The sequence below is a fragment of the Cervus canadensis genome, chromosome X, assembly GCF_019320065.1.
Source record: "Cervus canadensis isolate Bull #8, Minnesota chromosome X, ASM1932006v1, whole genome shotgun sequence".
NCBI lineage: Eukaryota > Metazoa > Chordata > Mammalia > Artiodactyla > Cervidae > Cervus > Cervus canadensis.
In genome coordinates, this window is record NC_057419.1 from 140710885 (window position 1) to 140736375 (window position 25491).

Consider the following 25491-nt stretch of genomic DNA (forward strand, 5'->3'; position numbering starts at 1 on the left):
TCATTTTCCATGCTAGGCCTCCCTAGCCTTTCCACAATGCTGTGCCTCCTTATGTCTTATTGATGTCAACACCCTCCAACCAAAGGCTGCTAGGAACAGACCTGTAGCTTTAAAAGTTGGATTTATTACTTATTGCAGCAAAGGGGGAATGCATACCATCAAAAACGGTGCGGTATCTCAGTAAGAGGGCTTTAGAAAGGATTTCTAGGATTTGGGCTTGCTTCAGATGACTTGAGGGAGGATTTAAGGAAACAGGCCTTTGACCAGACATCCCAGTTTGCCTGAGACAGGAATTCCCTGGATTGTGGGTCTTACAGTGCTAAAGCCAGGAAATTCTTGGGAAAACCAAGCTGAGTAGGTCACTCTAGCTGGCATTGTTCTGGATTTGGATGCTGTCAGAAAGTAGGGGGTAATTCTGTGACTGGATTTCTAAATAAATCTTATTTGTAAGTGGGGAAGACTAACCTGAACTCGCAGATAATTGGTAAAAAAGTAGTCGTCACTCATGTTTGTTAGGATGGGAGATGTTTGGTCATTTTTGTGCCTTGGATGTTGTTCATATTTTGACTGGATTCAGACATAATTACAGAATGGTCTTGTCTTTGTCTTGATCCATCATGGGTACAGAATGACTTTCTCTACTATTGATGCTCTGTGAAATTATTTATGTTCAATAAGAAAACACCAAGTCCTGATTGTTAGTACCAAGCCAGGTCCCAGATATCAGGGGCTGCTTGTCTCTTTCTTATCAACAATACACTATGTATATGTTTTTACTGTTGTGCAAATACATTATCTCCCCCCATTTGATGTATCAGTGCTTCCTCATCCCTCTATACCCTGCCTTCAAGGTCCCCAAGAAGCCCAAGAGATGCTTCTGCACTCCTTACCTCTCAGGGTTTCATGATATGGATACAGAATGTCTTTACTCCTGGGCCCAATTCATTCATAGCCCCCCTACTAGCAGAATTCTTTTTCTGATGGGGACGACTTCAGTCTGAGACGTGCTCTCACTGAGGAAGAATGGTGTATAGCCCAGTAAAGCTTTACTAAGTTTCCCAGTTTGCAGTGTATTCGGATTTGCATTTTGATGCGATTGGAAATAGAAAGATATGTTTATGGTATCCTTAAGTAATTATGTAACTTCTTAACAATCCTTTCCAAATATTTTGGAGACATCTATCTATCCATTTGTCCCAGATGTGCAAGAAAAGGCAGGACTCCTCAGTTATTAATGCAGAATGAATGAATTAATTCTGAATGAATATGTTAAGTATTGGCTTTCTGACCGAACAGGTTTTTTTGAAAGTTAAACATGCTATTAATAGGTTAATTGCCCTAAGAAGCAATTAGATTTGAATGTATTGTAGTTTATTTCAGCAAAGTCAGTAATTTGAGAGGGATAAAATGGTTCTTTATCTATTTGACTATGTTCAACGAAGTGGACTACAGGGTGATGTCTATAGTCTTTCAGAATCCCCCAAACGCACCAATTCCCAAGCAGTTATGTGTGTGGAAGGAAGAGTTTCATCAGAACAGCAAACTCACATGTTTTAGAAAAATGTTTTCCTAGAAATGAGGGGGTAGATAAAAATATAGGATATAAATGAAATGAGAAAACGATAAAAACTTCACACACACACACATACACACATGGGCTTCCCTAATGGCTCTGTTGGTAAAGAATCTGCCTGCAATGCAGGAGACCAGGGTTTGATCCCCAGGTCAGGAAGATCCCCTGGAGAAGGAAATGGCAACCCACTCCGGTACTCTTGCCTGGAGAATTCCATGGACAGTGGAGCCAGGCAGGCTACAGTCCATGGGATCGCAAAGAGTCAGACACGACTGTGCGACTGACTTTCACTTCTATATATAAGCTCATATGTGTGTGTGTGTGTGTGTGTGTGTGTGTGTGTGTGTGTGTAATTCAAGAAAACTAATCAGTTCCACTTCAAATGAATCTCAAATCTGCCTGGCACCATCTCCAAGACTTCATCCTCAGACCTCTGCAATAACTTCCTAACTCATCTCCCTGCCTCTTTTGTCCCCCTCTAAGCCTACTACCCACTCTGAAGCCAAAGTGGCTTTTGAGAATAAAACCAGACCACACCTTGTTTAAAACCCTTCAGTAGCTTCCCATGGCGCTTAGAGTACATTCAGACACGTTTCCATGTCCTCACCTGGCCATGAATCACCTGGCTCGTGCCCACCACTCTGACCTCATCTCCTCTCACCTCCCTGCACACCACCCCCTACACTGAGCTCCAGCCACATTGGGCCCCTTTCAGGCCCTCAGTCCCAATAAACCATTCCCCGCCTTGAGCCTGAAAGTGCTTGAAAGCGCCCTCTTCTTTACACTCCCACATCTCATTAAGCATCAAGTCCTGTTGATTCAATCCCCAAGCATTCCTGAAATCCGTCCCTTTCCCCACCTCTGCTGCTTCAACCCAAGCACAGGCCAATATGATGCCTCACCTGCATGCGTGCTCAGTTGCTTCAGTCATGTCCAACTCTTTGCGCCCCTATAGACCATAACCTGCCAGGCTCCTCTGTCCATGGGATTCTCCAGGCAAGAATACTGGAGTGGGTTGCCATGCCTTCCTCCAGAGGATCTTCCCGACTCAGGGATCAAACCCATGTCTCTTACGTCTCCTGCCTTGGCAGGTGGGCTCTTTACCAGCTAAGCCACTGGGGACCTGGACCATGGCAATAACCTCCCAGCAGCTCTCCCTTCTACTCTCACCCCCCTACAGAGTCTTGTCTTCCACCCGGCAGTCAGAGTGATCCTGTGGAAAATGGAATTCAGTCCAAATTAGAATAAAACCCAGGCTTCATGCAGGTCCTACAAGACCCTGGGTGATGAGACCTGATTCCACACCCCGCTCCCCCACATTACTATGCCTCCACCACTCCTGTCTTTCTTGTTTCTAAACCAAAAGAGCTAGCTTTTGCACTTGCTGTCCCCTCTACTGAAGTCATTTCTCTTTCATGTTTTCATATAATGCTGCCTCCAAAAATATAACTGTGTCACTACTTTCTCGACATGGCAGCTGGAACGATCTTCTAAAAATAGAGGTCAGATCACATTGCTTCTCTTCTCAAAACCAACCCCCGCCCCCAGTGACTTAACATTATTCTTCAAATAAAATCTAAACTTTACCATGCCTGAAAAGACTTGTATGATCTGGCCTTTGCCTGCCTTCCCAACTTAACACTGCCACGCACCCTGCCTAAAGCCTAACCACTCTGACCCTCAGATATTTTCACCAACCCACGAAGCTTCTTCTGAGAGGCCCTTTGGGCTTGTTTTTCTCCTCATCACCATCATCACTACAATACATGATATACTGTATCCAATACTCTGAATCCCAGTTTAAATGTCTCTTCTTCACAGAAATCTCCTCTGACCACATTAATTTCAATCAAAACTCGGTGCTTATTTCTGTTGAAATCTCTTATAAAGTGTAATGACGGTCTCATTTGCTTATTATGCATCTCTCCCACTTGATTATAAGTTCCAGGATGGCAGAGAACATGTCACTCATTGTACAGAGCATAGTGCATAGTCTTCACTAGTTGTTAAATGAATGAAAGGTTAAGAAACTAAAAAGCAATTCCTTGTTATATATGAAAAGATGGACAAGTTCAAATGAAGTTTAGGTGAATTCAGCAAACTATTTCACTCTAAAATTGTTTTTATTTTTCCCTATGCAGGTAATACTTCCTCTTTTAAAAAAACAAAACACAAAATATAAAGTTCCCCTTGACCATTGCCTGCAATCTCAGGCCTGTCCCAAAAGATAACCATTGCTATTCATTCGGTAGGTAACCTTTCAGGCTTTTTGTATAAATTATTGCATATGTATACCAATAGAAAATACAAAATCAATCTATCTTTTATTTTTCACATTAATGAAGTTATTCTGCAACTTGCTTTTGTCACTCAACAGTAGGAACTGGAGTTATCTCCATGTTAATAAATTCATATTTAGATTGTATCCATTTTTAACTACTGCATAATATTTCATAGTGCAAGCACACTCATAACTTATTCAACCACTCCTCATTAATGAACAATTAGGTTGTTTTCAACTTTGCTTTTTTATAGACAATACTCCAATGAACATAATTAATGCTGATACCTAAGGAAGCTAATGACATTGACCTTGCATCACTATTTGATGTTGCTCTTATATCTGATCACTTTGTTAAACTATTTTATTTTAATAATTTGTTCTTGAATTTTCAGGATAAATGACCATTTTCTCTACAGTTTTGTCTTTTATACTAACAGTACCTCTTCATTCTTTCCAGTGGTCCTATTCTACTGTCTAGGGTTCCAGTGGTGGTAAAATGTACCCCTTTGACTTGTTCCTGACTTTACTACAGAAATGCTCCCACTGTTCCACCAATAAGTGTGTTGTTTGAGAGAAGATTCTGGGAGACACTCTTTATCAAGTTTCAAGACTTTAGTAAGGCTTTTGAATCTTGTTATCCTTACTGGCAAGCTATAATACAAATACATATGTATAAGCATATATTTACGGGAACAATAGGTAAAAGGGACAGTTTTATTTCTCTTTTCTTTTTTTTAGATATCATTGTATTGGTGCCTTTTTTTTGACTGCACCACACAGGTTGAGGGGTCTTAGTTCCCCAACCAGGGATCCCACCAGCACCTTCAGCAGTGAAAGTGCCAAGCCCTAACCTCTGGACTGCCAGGGAATTCCCAGGTGCCCTTGATAAAAGGATTGAAAACATTTTTGTCGCTTATACATATGACTTCCAGTTGAGTGTCAAATTGTAAGACACAAGTGAAATTTAAAAATATCTTGACAAATTAGAAAAAGTGTCTATTAAAACAAGATGAAGTGCCATAGAAAATAGTAAAGAATAATAAATATAGAGACAGATGTAAAATAGAAAAATTTTATGGCAGGTTTATAACCAAAATATTTGACAGTTACATTGTACATGCATGCTAAGTCACTTCAGTTGTGTCCAACTCTGCGACCCTATTGACCATAGCCCACCAGGCTTCTCTGTCCATGGGATTCTCCGGGCAAGAATACTGAAGCACCCTCCTCCAGAGGATCTTCCTGACCCAGGGATTGAACCTCCATCTCTTGCAACTCTTGCAGTGGCAGATGGGTTCTTTACCACAAGTGCCACCTGGGAAGCCCAGTCACATTGTGCCACAAGTTAAATAAAGAATGACACAAAGTTATTTTAAAACTAGCATGATCATGAGATGTACCAGCAAGTATATAATATGTTAGACCTGGAAAATATCATGGTTATGCTTGGAATTCACAAAACTCTGAAAATATCATAAGCCTTACTATAACCTGGCTTACAATAACAGGATTTTAGTACCTCTCTCTCATATTCTCACATAAATTCCCAAGTGTCTGTCTCTCTTTTTCTCTCCCCATCCCCACCTCCCACCATATAGACACAAACATACACAACTGCATAAGTTTATATTTTTATAAGTGAGTTAAAGATACAGTACCTCTGAATGCTGGTTCAAGAAAAAAAAATGAGTAAATTCACTATGAGCTATTTAAAGGACATTTTATCTCCTCTTTCTCCATTTTAAAGTCTAGGAATATATTTTTTAATCAAGGAATGTTTTGTAAGTCTAAACATGTGCTTTTTGTTTATTGATATATAACTCCTGTCCTCTTTCTCCTAAACTAGATGGAGAAATGCCTGAATGGCATTGCATACAATTGAACAGCCCCTCTTAAATTACCTCTCCATTTTCAGCAGCCCTTGGTTCCTAAGTCCTCTTACCCTAGCTAGTTCTCTTCCATTACTCAAGCTTACCTTCCCTAGACAGCAAGGACTTTATGTAAAGAAATTATATCCATTTCCATCTAAACTCACAAGTCTTATGTCCTACTCATTTAGGTAATTATTAGATATGCCAGAGCTACTTTAATAAAGTATCCCAGGGAGAACTTTACTAGTTGTCTCTAGGAACAACGTGATTTAAACAAACAAACCTGATTTCTGATGATAATATCAGGACATTTGACAGAACTGTGGAACAGAAAATTGGAGGAAATCATATTTCAGAGCATCCCTTACCACATCATACAAGGAGCAATGTACTCTACCTAATGTTTTAGATTTTTAGACATATATCACATTTGTATCTACATTTTAATAATATATATTATTATGTGATTTTCTAATGACTTTACATGCAGTGATACTTAGTGATACTATGTGGTTAAATAAATTGGTCTCTGGCATCTCCTTAGTGGAAAGTGCAAATTGAGGGAAATAAAAATTTGCTTAATAATTCACTTGCTCTCAGGTTTTAAAAAATGACTGTCTCCATATCATTATCCCTAATATCTGGAGTTCTTTTCATTCAGTATTGTACCTAATTCCTATTAAAAACTGGTTTTCGTTGCCCTTTATGAGGGCAGTTGTTAACAGTAAATATTCTATTAGCTATGTGCTACACATAGTGTAATTAATCATTTCAAAAATCCATAAGGTACAAAGTGTTAGTATTTACATTTCATATCTATGGAAACTGAGACATAGAAAGGTTGGTTAACTTTCCCCTCATAGTCATAACAACTAGTAGATTACAAAACTAAGGTTTGCAATACTGACGTCAGAACCTGTGCTTTTAAACAGTACACAATAATACTTTTCTGGTGAGCATACACAACATAAGGTGCCATACAAAATAGTACCAAACCACGATCATTGCCCTCAAGGAAGAAAATGTAGTAGGGAGAACCAATATTTACACAACTAGTAAAAGGCAGACTATAAAAAGCACTATTCAGAGAAGTGTTGAGATTGTTGGAGCTGAAGTGGTTAAGAAATTATGAGGTCATAGTGTTGGAAAGGTTATCAATGTGGGTGGATGTTAAAGTTATAGAAGATGATAGCAAAGAACTCAAAGATCAGGAGTGGGAACATAAAAGGGAGAGCTACCCAAGGAGGCAATTAGGAAGTGAAATATTTCTGTTAAGATTTCAGAAGTTGAGCAGATCAGGATGATAATAATGTCCAGAGTCTGGTCATGACAGTGGAGTGACTACAGTGGAATAGACAAATGTCCTTGAGGTTGAATCACAAGGAGGCCAGACTGTTGGATGATGGAAGAACTTAGGGTGGAGAGAATGACTGTGATTCAAATGCCAAAGTCTTCTTCATGGGGGAATGACTAGGAAGTAGGTCCATGACCAAACAGGGAGAGAAGGACTTGGAGGTGGTAAAACCAAGTGCCGTGAGTCTCTTGACTGACATGAGTTTCCAAGAAATGGGTTTTACTCATGATGGTGGGGGGAAAGTGGTCTGGAAACAACCATGTGGGAGTGAGGAGACCCCCTATAGCTCTGAAATATGTGGGATACAGAAGGATGAGCTGTCTCTATTAAAAGTAACTGAAGGAAAAGTGGTGTCCTCTGGGGTAAGATGGGTCAGGGACCATAAGGAAATATCATAATTTTAGTATAACCCTCAGTGGTGAGGAAATGAGGGAATTTTACCAGTTGAGCATGTGTCATGGAACCAGAGATCTGGAAGACTCAATGGAAACTTTGAGGGAAAGAGCAGTGGAAGAAGAAAGTAATGAACAGTATAGAGAGGGGAGCACAGAATGAAGATAAAACAAATTAGCTTCCATTTGGGACAATAACTAAGGATGATATGAATGTGAGACCAGGAAGCATTAGTGTGAAGGTAAAGCTGTCTCAGACAAATAAAGGACTTGGTTTACCAGTGTAAAAGGATGGAAGTGTATATAAAACATAAGAGAATTATTCACAAGAGAGAAGGAACTCTTGAAAAAGTTGAGAAGGGCAGAGCTGAATACAGTAAAGATGAAAATATGAAAGAATTGAGATCAGTAGGATCCTAGAGCTGTGGCTATAGATTACAAGAGTGAAAGAGGAGAATGTTAATGTGTGGGCAGGGAGGGGAGAGTACACTGAAGGTAATAGATGCTGAATGACCCGAAAGTAAAACTAACCAGTCTTAAGTTTCCAAATGGAACTTTTAAAGTCTTAAATCAGGTGTAAGTTGGGACTTGCATCCAGTGTTACATAGATATCTAGAGGATGTTTCATAAAAATATGAAATCCTTATAAAGAGTGAGCTCATGACAAAAATTATTTAGGTCCATTTAATAAATTAAATGTTCTGGGAAATGATCTGTTTGTTATGACTAATGCTTTTAGTAAAAACTGGTAGAAACCTAGTCAAGGCCTTAGGATGTCAAAACTGCAATGATTAAATGCCTGGTTGCCCTGCATTCCAGAACTGAATTAAATCCAACCTACATTTACTTGTGTGTATTTTTAGCTTTTAAATGGAAATATAAATTGAGTTATTTTCCTCAGAGCAGTCAATTCAGTGATGGAGGCTGAGTAGAAGGAGTGGAGAATCAGTCAAATAGGATGTTTGACATTATTTTAGCTCTTAAAAAATACTTACATGGACCAAATAACCATTTGTCAAATTAATTTTCCCACTGATTATTTTTATTAGCCTCGTAGAGGATATAACTGCATCTAAATGCTCAGTAACTTGTGTATGGTAAAGATCAGTTGCAATTGGAGGCCACAGTGGTTAATTCTTAGAAATATATTACTATTCCAACTGTACAGGCAAATGTTCTTAGAAAATTAGTCTTGTCAAAAAGCCAGGATATGCAGAAAGGCCATATTTACTAGAGGGCTTTGTGGAGAATTCTTGGAACAGAACTCAGATGGAGAGAGGGGTAAGTTGCATTTTGGCTGAAGGAAGATGTATGGTTTCTCTGACCATTTCACGAAGAACACATCCTTTCTCCTCAGAATACTGCAGCTCTTTGTCTGAACAAGAGAAGCTTTAAAGAAGGCCTAAAGAGAAATGCTAGGGCCCTAACCTGATGCATATTATACATGACACCTCCCCCATCACCCCTGGGAAACAAGAGGTGAGATAAACACTAGGGCATAAAACCCCTGGGTGCCACTCGTCCTTGTTTACATATCCATAACCTGGGCCTAGGGATAGTTCTGCAGTGACTAAGATGTAAGCTTCTAGGGAGGGCAAGTTCTGGCTGACAATTGGGTTTTCTAACATGAGAATAGAAAGAGACATAAAATGTGGGGTCTTTTTTTTTCCATCTACAAAGCAAGGATTTACTTATTGATTTAACAAATATGTGCTAAGGACCAACTATTGGTCCTATCTTCCCAAATTTTACATTTCATAGCTTGCTCTCTCTCAGCCTTCAGAAAATGTAACAAGGGTTCTGTGAGAAGCAGTGGCATGTCATAGTGATTTAGGGCCTGGGCTTGGTAGGGAGACAGATCTGGATTTGAATATCAGATCTACTGTTTGTTTTCTAGCTGTGTGATCTTGAACAGGTTATTTAACTTCTCTGAATTCCAGTCTTCTCATCTTAGTCATCTCATCTATAAAGTGGGTATACTACAGTGCCACCTTATAGCATGTTTGTAAGGATCAAATGAGATAACACATGTAAAGAAAGCACTTAGCATGATGCTTATTCTACCATAGACACTCAAAAAGATGGTAATAATAGGATGATGATGATGAAGTAATTCCACTTCTTGATTTATTCCCTCTCTTTTCCTATCCAATTCTTTCTCACTTTAAAATCTTGGCCAAAATTTATGTCCTATTAGAAGACTTTCTTGACTAACAACTTACCCTGATCTCTCCTTTGGTATGGTGGTGGTTTAGTCACTAAGCCATGTCCGACTCTTGAGACCCCATGGATTGTAGCCCCACCAGGCTCCTCTGTCCTTGGGATTTTCAAGGCAAGAACACTGGAGTAGGTTGCCATTCCTTTCTCCAGGGGATCTTCCCAACCCAGGGATTGAACCCATGTCTCCTGCATTGGCAGGTGAACTCTTTATCACTGAGCCACTAGGGAAGCCCAACAGATACAATCAGTTCAGTTCAGTTCAGTCACTCAGTTGTGTCTGACTCTTTGCGACCCCATGAACTGCAGCATGCCAGGCCTCCCTGTCCATCACCAACTCCCGGAGCCCACCCAAACCCATGTCAGTTGAGTTGGTGATGCCATCCAACCATCTCATCCTCTGTTGTCCCCTTCTCCTCCTGCCCTCAATCTTTCCCAGCATCAGGGTCTTTTCAAATGAGTAAACTCTTCGCATCAGGTGGCCAAAGTATTGGAGTTTCAGCTTCAGCATCAGTCCTTCCAATGAACACCCAGGACTGATCTCCTTTAGGATGGACTGGTTGGATCTCCTTGCAGTCCAAGGGACTCTCAAGAGTCTTCTCCAACATCACAGCTCAAAAGCATCAATTCTTCGGCACTCAGCTTTCTTTATAGTCCAACTCTCACATCCATATATGACCACTGGAAAAACCATAGCCTTGACTAGACAGACCTTTGTTGACCAAGTAATGTCTCTGCTTTTTAATATGCTGTCTAGGTTGGTCATAACTTTCCTTCTGAGGAGTAAGCGTCTTTTAATTTCATGACCGCAGTCACCATCTGCAGTGATTTTGGAGTCCCCCAAAATAAAGTCAGCCACTGTTTCCACTGTTTCCCCATCTATTTCCCATGAAGTGATGGGACCAGATGCCATGATCTTAGTTTTCTGAATGTTGAGTTTTAAGCCAACTTTTTCACTCTCCTCTCGCTTTCATCAAGAGGCCCTTTAGTTCTTCTTCGCTTTCTGCCATAAGGGTGGTGTCATCTGCATAACAGAGGTTATTGATATTTCTCCCGGCAATCTTGATTCCAGCTTGTGCTTTCTCCAGCCCGGCGCTTCTCATGTGTACTCCGCATATAAGTTAAATAAGCAGGGTGACAATATACAGCCTTGACATACTCCTTTTCCTATTTGGATACCATAGCAATTCACTGATAGTGACTTGAGTGCAAAATGGCAGATGGGATGAGCTGTGACCTAGAAGCAGTACTAGACAGTTGGAGATCCAGGGACCTTGTTTTGTTCAGGTCAATATACATAGTACTTAGCACAGTAACAGACTAACACTAAGCCCTCACTGATGATTGATGAATGAGGCTAAAAAGAGAATCATATACTCTCCCAAACAAATATTACCTACTTCACAACTCTATCTATAGTAATACCAGAAGTGTTGGGGTTCCTCAACTTAATAATAGCCTTGCTGGCTATTAACATGTTCTTTTCATCTCCATCGTCTCTCCCTGAGGCTATTTGGTGTCTCACCTTCAGCTGGCAGTCAGGACATGACTTTTGTTAGGCTGCTTCTATATAAAGCCCTGGCAATAGGAACTGCCTAGATTACCACCAGTGATTCACACACCTACACAGAGGGCTTACACCCACACAGGGTCATGGGGTGAAGGATTCAAATTCCAGTTCAGGTCTTGTTTCATTGCACAATATCGTGGAATTAAAATGACTCTTTCACTTCTTTATATAAACTATTGTAGATGTAGTGATCTGTATCATACACTGTGAATTTGGGTAGCGTGTAAGAAAAACCTCATTAATTCTCACCAGTGTTTAAGTTAAAAATGTGGGGTTGGCACTTAGAGGAGTGGAGAGATGATTAACTGCTTCAGAGAATAGAAAACTGTTTTTATGCGGTACATAAAAGCAACTGTTTTCCTGCAAACAATCTTTGCCTGTTCATTAAAAGATCCCCAGTAGTGCTTCTCTTTGACATGATTTTAGTACCAATTCATTTGTGTTATTGTATTACTTGAAAATAGTAAAGCTGCATTTCGTATGTCGTTAAAATTTTAAGAGGAAGGCTTGTGTGACAGGAAATCACTGAACTCTGGAAGGGCATTTGAAAGAATATTTTTTTCAGGCATATAACAGTAATGTAATCAAAGCTAATGAAATATAGAAATCTGCTTCAAAGAACAGTGAAAATGATTTTAATTAATAGTCTAATTGCTTTTATGTAAATGAATGCTTCCTAAGGCACTAGAAAAAATGGTTTTCTTGTACAAGGTAACTGTTCTCAGTGCAGAACTTATCTACACCATAAATTTCCTTTCATCACAGAATGAGCCCTAGCCCTTCTCCAAAATAATGAAATATTATTCTATAATTCCAATTATAGCACTTGCCAACTTCAAGCAAGTCTGATTTAGTAAAGTTTTTCTCTCTCTGCAAAATAATTTCATAATGAAAGTAGAGTTCTATTTTCTTTATTCTGTATACTTGGACTGTATTTCTGACAATGACAAAAGTTAAATCTAAAAGAATATCCACATTGTTCATTTGTGAAAATTGTTTTAACTCTTGGATATCCTATTAATACTTCTCTGAAAAAAATCAATGTCCACAGCCCATTAATCCTCACTCTGTGAATACTTAAAATGTTAGTAAAGTGGTAAACAAAAGATGCATCTCCTTCAAGCACTAATACTTCACATACCTGGTCCCTTAGGCTGCCATTTAATGGACCTATGCTCTTAACCTGTAATTACATTTTAAAAACATGCAGTTGTGGTGTTCAGTGGGTTTTTTCTGACATTTATCTGGGACATTTTTATGCTATAACTTCTTATGGGAATATTTCCATTCCCTTACAATAAGTTCTTGGAGACAGTATATACTGGGTTGGCCAAAAAGTTAGTTCAGGTTTTACCATAAGATGGGATGGAAAAACTCAAATGAACTTTTTGGCCAATCCATATTTTTAAAATACCTTCTCAAATTATGTACCTATTGCACGTGAGAGAAAGAAAATATTACTCAGAGTAGGAGGGTAATTCAAGACTTCTTTGCATTCAGCAAACAAAAGGGCAAAAAGAAACAAAAAAACACAAAACCCCTATTGTCTTAAATGTACCTTCAGATAAATTTAATTACTGCATAGATTGTAGTATTCTGATTTCTGAAAGGCTACACAGTAAAGCACCATGTTCTACTGAAATATGAAAAAATAGATAATCGAAATTCCTTTAGTATGTTTTCCTGTCCTGTAGTTAGTTTCACCCTTGTCTTTGACATACCACTAACATTCATAACAAAAGGAAAGCAGCAAAGACTAATATATACCACAAGACAGATTTCTATAATGCTCCAATCATTATCTTTGCAGTTATTATTTATTTTGTTAATAGTAGAAGTAATTGGATGCTTCAGAAAACTCAGAGTACAATGATTTCATTGAGGACATTGCCTTAAATGAGTCTGGAAGAATTTTCAGTTTGATAAAAATGAAAACCTATTTGACTCTCAGGGCTCCAAGAGCTGATCTTGGTGCCTTAGCAAGAAATTCATAAAAAAAAAAAAAGCCAGTTATATTCTGGCCAGTTCTATTTTTTTGAGTGCCACTTGGAACTGGGTAGAGGAGAAGCAATAGTCTCTGGATTTTGTCTATCTTCATGATTTGCTTCTTCTGAAGCTATAAGCAGGAACATGTGGTCAACTAAAATGTGGTGATTATAGTTTATACAAATGAACTGTGTACACCCTCATTTGACTGTAAGGAATTTGTGGGGAAGATCCTTGCAGGATATTTGTTACTATACCACAGAGGATATTAAAAAATATTTTGATCCAACAAAAATATAAAAATAATTTTTGCTTAAAGAAGAAACACTGAACCTAAATCTCCCTTCTTCTCTAAAATCAAAACACCCTCTTAATTTATAGGAAGGAACACCTACTGATTCATAGGATTTGGTCTCAGATAAAACCCTGGGGATGGGGGGAAGGGATAGGTAGAAATGCATCTTTGCAAACCCTGCAAATATCTTGAATTAAAATTCACCTCTTTACAGATATTCTCTTGTGGCAGAATGATTTAGTTGGTTTGTGTAATAATGTAATAATTACATAAAATATAATAATGGTAGAATTGTTCTATTGGTTTACATATTTATGGAGCTATTACCTGACAATGAGATGTTCTTGCTTCATAAAACACAAGGGAATTCCCAAATGCATGACGAAGTTTTCGTTTCTTTGGGTCGAGATAATGTTTAAATCTTCCTTTTGAAACCAGCTAAGTGAGCCAGACTTATTCATGCCAGAAAAACTCATGAACCTGTACTTAGGGTTTATTCATTGCATGTGATCATTGTGGGGAATTCCTTTTCTCAGCCCGCTGTACAACCAGATGACACAGCCATTTTTCAATTCCAATCTTATAAAAGAAAGGCCCAGCAGAGGGCATGTTGAGCATTTTTATGGCTAATCCAAACACCTTGGTACTTGCCTCAAGGATATTTAAGCAGTAACATTCTATATTTGCATCTGAAGTAAAATTTCCAATGTCTTCTGATGTCATATGGCAACTTTTTCAATTAAGAGAACACCAAGATACTCAGTCAAGTTCAGCCAAATAGATTTAAATAAAACAAAAATCAATCTAATTGATTCCTTTAAAACCAACCACCTTGAAGATGTGAATAAATTCCCAGAATGAATAAGACCAGTGAGTTCACAGATCCTCTTTAGTGGTTACATGCTCATGGAAGCAAGGCGATAGACAGAATATAAATATGCTAAGTTATGCCATTAATTTAATTACCTGCATGCAGCTAGTCCACTGGCAGTGTTTAAATCTCAGGCTAATTTTCTTTGATCACTCAAGCTACTTCAGTCACCTCTTATGGGTTTGAAGGGAATGCCTGCATAAAACATAAGATGAAAATGTGCTGAAAAATGCATTTCAAAGCCAACTCCAAGTGTCTTTGATAATCTGCTCTTTTGTATTATCTATATCGCTGCTTCCCATATACTTGTATCTATAACTGAGATCTGACTCAACTCTTTCTTAGGGGACTAATAAACAGTGACCCCAAGAAATCTAAACCTTCAGTATAATAACTCTGGTGTGCACCTAGTTTAGGTGGAAAATGAAATTCAATTAAAAAATAAAAAAGTTGATTTCAATATTTGAAGGAGAAAGCCAGACAGGCAAGAATATTATTTGCATTTTAAGAATATAATTCTTCTAATAAGAGAAAGATCATCAGAGCTTTGGTAAATGACCACTACTTTAAGCATGAGTGCCCTCTATTTCTAAATACTTGACAAACTGCAATGAATCAGAAAATTGCAAGATACCAGTTCTCTTACATTTTTCTCCATCTTTTTTTCTGCCCACACATCTAAAATGTTACTCAACTCAGCTATTTATCTTCCCATCACAGCAGTTAAAATCTTGCTTTTCCCCTCTGTTTTAATAACCCTTTGCCACAGTTAGTATCATATATGTTTACATGACACCCAAATAAATAAAAAATACTAGTTGAACAAGGCAACTGAATGTTCTACTTTTAGCCAGTTGTTTTGCTCTTATGTAGGTAAGCCTGACTCTTGAATATCTCCTGAAATTATTCATCTGTATCTCTGTTGTCTTCCAAAATAATGCACTTGAAACAATTCTTCCTATTTGCAAGTGCCAGCCCTGTTTTCTTCTGCCATTATATATAATAATGTAAATGACAAACTTCTATCTCCATGCACTCCAATATACATAGCCACAACCTTTTGTGGCAGTTGAGCACTTGAAATGTGGCTAATGTGCTTGAAGAACTGAATTTTTACTTTTATTAAATTTAAATAGACACATGAAGCTGTTGACTACTGTATTGAACAGTATAGCACTAGATGAACATTAACATGGGGTCACTGGGATAAGCTTCATGAGGTCCATGAAGTCCTTGAAATTGTGCACATATTTGTGTGTGTTCATTCACTGTGTACATAAGTTTCATCAATGGACATGAGTTTGAGCAAACTTTGGGAGATAGTGAAGGGCAGGGAAGCCCAGCATGCTATATAGTCCATGGGGTCACAAAGGGTCGGACATGACTGAGCAACTGAACAACAACAAAGTTTCATCAAAGTTTCAGAAGGAACTCTGTCCCCCCAAAAGGTTAAGATAGCAAAAGCAGAAGTAGTGCCCCTGTTTGGTCTGTATGCCTCCTAAAACATAGTTAGAACTAGAAACTTGGTGAATTTTAATGTTTTTTCAAAACTTTAATGTCTTAAGAAAACATCTGAATCCCTCGGCAAAAAAAAAAAAAAGGAGATAATTTCCTAGAGTTAAATTCAAGTAATGTATTATACATATACATTTCTACAACCAACACACATTTCTCTTTTCAAAAAACTTTTCATTTTGAGATAATTGTAGATTTATGTGCAGTTGTATGAAATAGAGATCCCATATACCATTCACCTAGGTTCCCTGAATATTATCAGCTTATATAACTATAGAACAATATTACAACCAGGAAATTGACATTAATGCAATCCACTGAGCTTATTTAGATTTTCCTAGTTTCACATGCACTCATGGCATGTTCTGGGACTTCCCTGGTGGCTCAGATAGTAAAGCGTCTGCCTACAATGTGGGAGACCTGGGTTCAATCCCTGGGTCGGGTAGATACCCTGGAGGAGGAAATGGCAACCCACACCAGGATTCTTGGCTGGAAAATCCCATGGATGGAGGAATCTGGTAGGCTACAGTTCATGGGGTTGCAAAGAGTCAGACATGACTGAGTGACTTCACTTTACTTTCTATTGCATGTTCTATGCAGTTTTATCACATGTGTAGGTTCATGTGATTACCACCACAGTCAAGGTCCAGAACAATTCCATCACCACATTGTTCCCTCATATGGCCCTTTTATAGTGACACACACCTCCACCCCATACCCTTTCCTTGACTCTTGGCAACCATTAATCTGTTCTTCATTACTACAGTTCTTCATCTCAAAAATGTTATATAAATGGGGTCATACTGTATGTAATTTTTGCAGATTGACTTTGTTCATGCAGTGTAATTCTCTGGAGATCCGTTGAGATTGTTGCATATATTCATAGTTCATTCTTTTTTATTGAGTAGTATTCCATGGTATGGATGTATCACAATTGGTTAACTATTCACCTATCAAAGAACATTTGGGTTCTTTCCAGTTTGGGGCAACTATGAATGAAGCTGCTATAAATGTTCATATACATATATTTTAGTGAACATAATTTTTCATTTATTTAAGATAGAGGCCCAAAACTAGTATTGCTGAGTTATATGGTAGTTATATGTTTAATTTTATACGAAACTACCAGACTGTTTTCCAAATTTGCTATACCATTTTACATTCTCACCGACTGTGTATGTGTGGTGCAGTTTCTCCACATTCTCACCATCATTTGGTGTGGTCATATTTTTAAGCCATTCTGATAGGTATGCAGTGATATCACATCGTGGCTTTAATGAACATTCCACTAATGGCTAATAATGTTGAACATCTTTTCATGTGCTTATTTACCATCTGTATATCCTCTTTGGTGAAATGTGTGTTCTTGTCCCAGGGGGGAAAAAAGCATCCCAAATAGGAATGGGTTCTTTTTACATAGGAACTTGAATAATACCAGTGGATAATATAGTTTTATAAAAGAAAGAAATGCTGTTCAATCAGGAATTTTTACTGGCTACCTGCTTAGATAGAAGCCTTAACATTAATTGATACTTATAGTGGCTCAACGGTAAAGAATCCGCCTGCCAATGTAGGAGACATGGGTTCAATCTCTGGATCGGGAAGATTCTCTGGAGAAGGAATGGCAACCCACTCCAGTATTCTTGCCAGGAAAATCCCATGGACAGAGGAGCCTTGTGAGCTGTGGTCCATGGGGATGCAAAGAGTCAGACATGACTGAAGTGACTAAACCACCACCACCACCACCACCATCCCGGTGAAGATGTTTCTGTGGAGAAGTAGAAAAATAGAATCCAGGAACAATACTTGGCTTTTTGATACCTTAACCTAGAGAGAATTGAGAGAATACAAATGAATGGAGAGATAAGAGAGCTTTTGGTTAAGTATTAGATTAGGTCATTTCATGAACATGTTTCCTAGCAAGTACCAGTAACACAGATATTTTATATCCTTGGTATGCTTTTGATATATTTAGATGTCATTTATGGCCTTATTTTATAGGTCACAGTTGTATATACTCACCCAGATAGAGAGCCATTTACTTCAACTCAGGCAGGGCAGCAGAATTACCTGCAGTCAGAACTATTACTCTCCTCTAAGAAGAGCTTGAATCAAATACCTGCAATCATGATTCGGGCATGCATGCTAAGTCACTTCAGTCCTGTCCGACTCTTCGTGACCCCATGGACTGTAGCCAGCCAGGCTCCTCTGTCCATGGGATTTCCCAGGCAAGAATACTGGAGAGGGATGCCATGCCGTCCTCCAGGGGATCTTCCTAACCCAGGAATCAAACCCAGTACTCTTACGTCTCCTGTATTGGCAGGCGTGTTCTTTACCACCAGCGCCAAATAAATCAAGACCAAATTCCTAAATACATTATTCAAGATCAACAAAGCCCTAACCTACCTTTTCTGTCCTGTCTCCCAATATTCCTCCTCTTATGCTTAAACAAACTGAAACAATGTTCCCTCAATCCCCCTGCTCTTTCCTGACTCTGAGCTTCTGTTTCTGCTATATCCTTTAGTGAAATATCTTCTCTCACCTATAAAAATTCCACCTACCCACCCCTCAAGGCCCTGCTCAGACAGATGCTACTTTCTCCATGAAATCTCCCCCAAATCATTAAGTCAAAAGCAAACATTCCCCCCTCTGCATTCACATAGGACTTTGTAACCCCTTCCAGCATCCATCTCTCTAACCACTCTTTTGTTTAAATGTCTTGCTATTGCAATAACTTAGATGAGTCTCAAACACATTTTACTAAGAAATCAGATGCAAAAAAACTACATACTTAGTGATTCTATTTACATGACGTTCTAGAAAAGGAAAAAAAACCATAGGGACAGAAAGCAGATGAAGGGTTGCCAGGGGTAAAGGATGGGTGCAGGGGGAGACTTGACTATAAAGGCATAGTATGTGGAATTTGAGGGAGTGATGAAATATTTTGATTGTGGTAGTGGCTACATGACTATATATTTGCCAAATTTATGGAATTGTATACTAAAAAAAGAGAAGTTTATTGTGTGTAAATTATACCTTAACAAACACAGTAGGAAAAAATTAATACCAGCTAGTCAGCAAACCGGAGAAGGCAATGGCACCCCACTCCAGTACTCTTGCCTGGAAAATCCCATGGACGGAGGAGCCTGGTAGGCTGCAGTCCATGGGGTCGCGAAGAGTCAGACATGACTGAGCGACTTCACTTTCACTTTTCACTTTTATGCACTGGAGAAGGAAATGGCAACACACACCAGTGTTCTTACCTGGAGAATCCCAGGGATGGGGTCACACAGAGTCGGACACGACTGAAGTGATTTAGCAGCAGTAGCAGTCAGCAAACCATTCAGGTATAACCTAAATCAAATCCCTTATGACTATACAGTGGAAGTGAGAAATAGATTTAAGGGACTAGATCTGATAGACAGAGAGCCTGATGAAATATGAACGGAGGTTCGTGACATTGTACAGGAGACAGGGATCAAGACCATCCCCATGGAAAAGAAATGCAAAAAGGCAAAATGGTTGTCTGAGGAGGACTTACAAATAGCTGTGAAAAGAAGAGAAGCAAAAAGCAAAGGAGAAAAGGAAAGGTATTCCCATTTGAATGCAGAGTTCCAAAGAATATCCAGGAGAGATAAGAAAGCCTTCCTCAGTGAACAATGCAAAGAAATAGAGGAAAACAACAGAATGGGAAAGACTAGAGATCTCTTCAAGAAAATTAGAGATACCAAGGGAACATTTCATGCAAAAATGGGCTCAATAAAGGATAGAAATGGTATGGACCTAACAGAAGCAGAAGATATTAAGAAGAGGTGGCAAGAATACACAGAAGAACTGTACAAAAAAGATCTTCACGACACAGATAATCACAATGGTGTGATCACTCACCTAGAGCCAGACATCCTGGAATGTGAAGTAAAGTGGGCCTTTGGGAGCATCACTATGAACAAAGCTAGTGGAGGTGATGGAATTCCAGTTGAGCTATTTCAAATCCTGAAAGATGATGCTGTGAAAGTGCTGCACTCAATATTGCCAGCAAAACTTGGAAAACTCAGCAGTGGCCACAGGACTGGAAAAGGTCAGTTTTTTCTTCCAATCCCAAAGAAAAGGCAATCCAAAGAATGCTCAAACTACTGCACAATTGCACTCATCTCACACGCTAGTAAAGTAATCTCAAAATTCTCCAAGCCAGGCTTTTAGCAATATGCTGAACCGGTGAACTTCTCAGATGTTCAAGTGGTTTTAGAAAAGGCAGAGAACCAGAGATCAAAATTGCCCACATAATGCTGGATCATCGGAAAAAGCAAGAGTTCCAGAAAAAACATCTCTTTCTGCTTATTGACTACACAAAGCCTTTGACTGTGTGGATCACAATAAACTGTGGAAAATTCTGAAGAGATGGGAATACCAGACCACCTGACCTGCCTCTTGAGAAATCTGTATGCAGGTCAGGAAGCAACAGTTAGAACTGGACATGGAACAACAGACTGGTTCCAAATAGGGAAAGGAGTACATCAAGGCTGTATATTGTCACCCTGCTTATTTAACTATAATGCAGGGTAGATCATGAGAAAGCGCTGGGTTGGAAGAAGCACAAGCTGGAATCAAGATTGCCAGGAGAAATATCAATAACCTCAGATATGCAGATGACACCACCCTTATGGCAGAAAGTGAAGAGGAACTAAAAGCCTCTTGATGAAAGTGAAAGAGGAGAGTAAAAAAGTTGGCTTAAAGCTCAATCATTCTGAAAACTAAGATCTGGATCTGGTCCCATCACCTGCATGGGAAATAGATGAGACAGTGGAAACAGTGTCAGACTTTATTTTTTGGGGCTCCAAAATCACTGCAGATGGTTGACTGTAGCCATGAAATTAAAAGACGCTTACTCCTCAGAAGGAAAGTTTTGACCAACCTAGATAGCATATTAAAAAGCAGAGACATTACTTTGTCAACAAAGGTCCGTCTAGTCAAGGCTATGGTTTTTCCAGTGGTCATGTATGGATGTGAGAGTTGGAATGTGAAGAAAGCTGAGCGCCAAAAATTGATGCTTTTGAGCTATGGTGTTGGAGAAGACTCTTGAGAGTCCCTTGGAGTGCAAGGAGATCCAACCAGTCCATCCTAGGGGAGATCAGTCCTGGGTGTTCATTGGAAGGACTGATGCTGAAGCTGAAACTCCAATATTTTGGCCACCTCATGCGAAGAGTTGACTTGTTGGAAAAGACCCTGATGCTGGAGGGATTAGGGGCAGGAGGAGAAGGGGACGACAGAGGATGAGATGGCTGGATGGCATCACTGACTTGATAGGCATGAGTTTGAGTAAACTCTGGGAGTTGGTGATGGACAGGGAGGCCTGGCGTGCTGGGATTCATGGGGTCGCAAAGAGTCGGACACGACTGAGAGACTGAACTGAACTGAACTGAGTCAGCAAACTAAACAGGTTGCCCTACAGTTCTTGCCATCCACTTGCATGTGTATGCTTAGTCGTGTCCAACTCTTTGGGACCCCATGGGCTACATGTAGCCTGCTAGGCTCCTCTGTCCATGGAACTTTCCAGGCAAGAATACTGGAGTGGGTTGCCATTTCCTCCTTCAGGGAATCTTCCTGAACCACAGATCAAACCCATGTTTCCTGCATTGGCAGGCAGGTTCTTTACCACTGAGCCACCTGGGAAATCCTGCCATCCACTTACTGTTTTTCAAATGTATTCTAATGTCCCAGGCTAAACCTGGGGCTACAAAGAAGAAAAATACATGATCCCTTCTCTCAAGGAACTCAGTCTCTGATGGAGAAGGTATGTAAATAAATAAATGCACCATAGCATGGAAGATACTATATATGGTAAAGTGGAGGTATAAAGGAGACAATGGTCAGATGGACCTAGATTGTTGAGGTCCTAGCCCTTGAATTTTAGAAATTTCTACTCTATTCAATACACAAAATGAGAAGTAACATAATCATAGCTATGTTTTAGAAAGTACAGTATGGCAGTAATATGAAGGATGACTTGGAGTGGGGCAGAGACTAAAAGCAGGGAGATCAATTAGGAGGCTATTTACAACTGTCTAGAAAATTAATAACACTTTTCTTCCTTATTAATAAGCTATTGAGATTAGACTAGGCTTTCAACTAAAGCTTGTATTGCTTATAATCTAGATGGACATAGGCAAAAAACAAAAAGGGCTCACAAAATTTTCCTTGGTACAACTGACTCCCAGTAGACTAAGATACTTAAAGGAGGGACCTTGTTGCAACTATCATAAGACTTTGTAGACATTAGAAGCTCTAAAAAATATTTATTATTCTAATGAATGAATTCAAGAATGTGTGAATTTTCTTTTAAGTCACCGAAGCTCCAAAAGAGAAGATCATAAATCCTGCATGCTCAGTGATACTTATTACTTATATACTTAACATTTTGTATGTCATTCTACAACCCAGAGGGTCAAGGTTAAAGAAACATTTTATTTTACTAATTTGAATACTGACTGCAGTGATCAGGTGGGATTAGTCTAGAACATTTTTTCCCTGAAAAGTCCATTCTTTGCTTGTTCACTGCTATGTAACACGACTCACAGTAACAGGGCTAAGATTCTGTTTAAAAAAATAGGATAACAGCAGGCCTTATAAATCTACACTAGAACTAACCTTGGGCTTCCCAGGTGGAAAATTAAGTGAAAGTGAAAGTCGCTCAGTCGTGTCCAACTCTCTATGACCTCATGGACTATACAGTCCATGGAATTCTCCAGGCCAGAATCCCAGGTGGTGCTAGTGGTAAAGAACCTGCCTGCCAATGCAGGAGATGCAGAAGACACCAGTTCGATCCCTGAGTCCAGAAGATTCCTTGAAGAAGGAAATGGCAACTCGCTCCTGTATTCTTGCATGGAGAATCCCATGGAAAGAGGAGCCTGGCAGGCTACAGTCCATGGGGTTGCAAAGAGTCAGACAGGACTGAAGCAACTTACCATGCACACACTACCCTTAAGCAACTGACTATTCCATCTATCTTGGAACTCGAAAATCTCTGCTGAAAATATCGTATGTGCGGCAGAGTTGAAGGCACTGATCTGAGATAGCCTGGTTCCTGGAATGTATGTGCTGAAAAGTGTTCATTCTGCCTTGAATCTAAACAAACAGAAGGTCCTAAAACCAGCAGGATGTTGGGCCCTAAACACCTTGTAGAGCCCAAACATATGCTCTCATCGGGTCTCTGAACAAACACCTCAACCATCACCACCTCAGCAAAACTAAGATGTTTAATGAACTGATGGGATTATTAAAACAAACTTGATGAACCTCTTCAAACAAATAGGAGTTCAGGCTTTCAATGTCTACTTGCTCCCTCTCTTTTTCACCCCCACCACACAAAAACCAAACATTGCTAAGCCACTTCATTGCCTCTCCTAAAAGGCTTTCTGTGGCACCAGAGCTGACAACATCCAGAATATTAAGAAGTCATTGGTCTCTAGATCCAAACTACTTTGCTCTAAAGAACATGAAGGATACTGATCCGATCTGCCCCCAGAGTTACACGGACGCAGCTTAGAAAAGAGTGTATCCACCCTCTGCTAACTGGAAGATTGGCAGCTAAGGGAGAATTTATTTTATGGATTCCTGGTTGTGCTGTGGTTCAATGGATCTGGGCATTTTTTCCTTGTGATGGTTCTGTTAGTACTTTTCGTCATTAAAGTTCCTATACTTTATATGGCATGATTTGTGACAAAGTCAAACCAAAGTAAGTTTTGTAGTCATAAAATACCCTTTTGTTGAAGGTGTGCTTGTCTCTTGCCTGTTTCCTGCGACCAACACAACCATGCTAAGCTGCTGCTGCTAAGTCACTTCAGTCGTGTTCGACTCTGTGCGACCCTATAGACGTCAGCCCACCAGACTCCCCCGTCTCTGGGATTCTCCAGGCAAGAACACTGGAGTGGGTTGCCATTTCCTTCTCCAATGAGTGAAAGGGGAAAGTTAAAGTGAAGTCACTTAGTCGTGTCTGACTCTTAGCGACCCCATGGACTGCAGCCTACCAGGCTCCTCCATCCACAGGATTTTCCAGGCAAGAGTACTGGAGTGGGGTGCCACTGCCTTCTCCAACACAACCATGACACTTATCTAATCCTGATGTGACTGAACTTAATTACTGTGTGAATCATGAGTGGGAGACCAGCTAATTTCAGTTGTCTCAACTGTGTGTTAGTACCTGATCATTATTACCAGATACTTGTTTACTCCCAGTTTTTGATCGATTTTGAGCTCTGGCCAGCAGCAGCTAATCCTAAGGCATATTGTTGGCAACTGTGAATTTTTGACTTTGCCCCTTGGAATACAAAGGCCACCTTTGCCCCACACTTTAGCTTCTGAAGAGTAAACCTTGGCCTCACAGGTGATTGTGATTATGCACTACACTATAACTATGCGTATTCTTAAACTGCTTTTCAGAAGCTTCAGTTTTACTAGGAATTACCAAATCAGGCTCCTATTAAAAAGGAATCCCATTTTGTCTGTAGGTTAAAAAAAATACTGCCCATGTACATTTTGAAGAACTCAACCCCTCCCTAATTTAGTAAACTGATCTTCTCCATGCCTGCCAGGCCCACTCCCTTCTCCAGCAATTCTGTCATTTGTCCTAGGCAGTGGCAAAATCTTAGATAATTTATTTTAGCTACATTAGCTGATGTGGTAGGCTTTAATCTGAAGAAACACTAAGTAGTTCAGAATATATCTACACAATTTTTTCATTATTATTATCCCTATTTTGTAGCTGAGAAAGAAGAAACAGAAAATTCCCTGGTGTCACATAACCAGTCCACAGCAAAGTTAAAAATAACAACAGGATCTAGTCTACTAAGTAGCGCAAACAGATTGGAAATAAACCTCAGATATGTGGCCATATCTGTAGGGCACGATTCATTAAAAACATTTTCCCTAAGCAGTTGTTTTTCTTTCTTTTAATATACAGAAATCTCTTGTGTCCACAGATTTAATTCTTTGAAAGTCATCTTACTAGAAACCTAAAAAGAGAGAGTTAGAAGAGATTGCATGAGAACAGATTAATTTCCCAAGTATTTGGTTGAACAAAAATTTCTTTCAGGTTTTTCTGTAAGATTTTATGGGAAAGCCCAACAAATTTTTTGGCCAATCTGATAACGTTGTCCTGATACTGCAGGTGAGGGTAAAAATCACTCACATCCATCGTTCCCTCCAAGCACCTCCCTTGCCCAACTTTCCCCTTGGAACCATTGCTGACCCCATGCCTTGGGCTCTTCCCTACTCATATCCCTTTTTAGCAATCTGAGATCCCCACAATCATCCCCCCAAACTCAAGATAGCTAACTTGACTCCTCTTCCCCATAGCAATCAACTTGACACAATTCACTTCCAATTTTCTTCACTGTCCTTATCAGTATGATTCCTTTCTGTACTAGTTTGCATCAGTGAACAGAAAACACCCTTTCCACACATAACACTTGTTCAAGCACTCCTCTCCACACAAGCATGGGGGCCATTGTGTACAACTCGATGTAGACATTTATAAAGGATGATGAAGCACTTGACTAAATGGACTT

General features: G+C 39.4%; 1 protein-coding gene and 1 long non-coding RNA gene across 3 annotated transcripts in view; one reads left to right on the forward strand and one right to left on the reverse strand.

Moving 5' to 3' along the window:
• Positions 1 to 25491, reverse strand: part of LOC122435145 — a 45839-nt gene that overhangs the window by 13951 nt on the left and 6397 nt on the right. The window contains exon 1 of one of the 2 annotated variants that reach the window (XR_006267597.1): positions 2476 to 2523. The exons of the other annotated variant lie outside the window; for it this stretch is intronic. This is a non-coding gene — a long non-coding RNA (uncharacterized LOC122435145). Of the gene's footprint in view, positions 1 to 2475; positions 2524 to 25491 lie in introns of those variants that run through there. 2 annotated transcript variants of the gene reach the window in all.
• RNF128 (ring finger protein 128) overlaps positions 1 to 25491 on the forward strand; it is a 98242-nt gene that overhangs the window by 3062 nt on the left and 69689 nt on the right. The gene's annotated exons all lie outside the window — the stretch shown is intronic.